Below are 1,330 nucleotides of genomic sequence, written 5' to 3' on the forward strand. Positions count from 1 at the left end.
TTGGTTGTTGTCTCAGCTGTACAGAAGCTTTTCAGTTTAAGTCCCGTTTATTTATTTTTGTTGTTGCAACTGCCATGGCAATCTTCTTCATGAAGTCTTTCCCTAGGGTGATATCTTTCAGTGTTTTATCCATCTTGAATCAATTTTTGTGAGTGGGGAAAGGTGTGGGTTCAGTTTCAGTCTTTTACATATGGATATCCAGTTCTCCTAGTACCATTTATTGAAGGAAGTCTTTTCCCCAGTATTTGTTCTTGTTTGGTTTGTCAAAGATTAGGTGGTTGTAAGATGTGAGTCTCATTTTCTGGTTTTCTATTTGATTCCATGTGTCTATGTCTCTATTTTTGTGCCAGTACCATGCTGTCTTGACCATTATGGCTTTGTAGTACAGCCTAAAATCTGGTATGCTGATACCCCTAGCTTTATTTTTATTACTAAGAACTGCCTTAGCTATACAGGTTTTTTTCTGGTTCCCTACAAAGTGCAGAATCATTTTTTCCAAATCTTGAAAGTACGATGTTGGTATTTTAATAGGGATGGCACTGAATAGTAGATTGCTTTGGGAAGTACAGACATTTTAACAATGTTGATTTTTCCCAGCCATGAGCATAGTATGTTCTTCCATTTGTTAATATCCTTTGCTATTTCCTTTCTTAGGGTTTCATAATTTTCTTTATAGAGGTCCTTCACCTCTTTTGTTAGGTATACTCCTAGATATTTCATTTTCTTTGATGCTATGGTGAAGGGAGTTGTGTCCTTAATTAGCCTCTCATCTTGACTGTTATTGGCATATACAAAGGCTACTGACTTGTGGACATTGATTTTATATCTTGAGACATTACTGTATTTTTTGATGATTTCCAGGAGTCTTGTGGTTGAGTCTTTGGGGTTCTCTAAGTATAAGATCATATCATCAGCAACGAGGGAAAGTTTGACTTCCTCTGCTCCCATGTGGATGCCCTTTATTTCCTTGTCTTGCCTGATTGTACTGGCTAGAACTCCCAGCCCTACGTTGAATAGTAATGGTGACAGAGGACAGACAATCTCTAAAACTGACAGACAGTTTTACTCCATTCAGTAAAATATTAGCTGTGGATTTGTCATAGATAGCTTCGATCAGTTTAAGAAATGTGCCACATATGCCTACTTGTCAGTGTTCTAATTAGAAAAGGATGCTGGATTTCTTTTCTTTTTTTTTTTTTTTTGAGACAGGAACCTCAAGCTGTCCCCCTGGGTAGAGTGCCGTGGCATCTCAGCTCACAGCAACTTCCAACTCCTGGGCTCAAGTGAGTCTTCTGCCTCAGCCTCCCAAGTAGCTGGGACCACAGGTGCA

The sequence above is a fragment of the Otolemur garnettii genome, unplaced genomic scaffold (genome assembly GCF_000181295.1).
Source record: "Otolemur garnettii isolate 467f Iridium unplaced genomic scaffold, OtoGar3 scaffold00085, whole genome shotgun sequence".
NCBI classification, from domain to species: domain Eukaryota; kingdom Metazoa; phylum Chordata; class Mammalia; order Primates; family Galagidae; genus Otolemur; species Otolemur garnettii.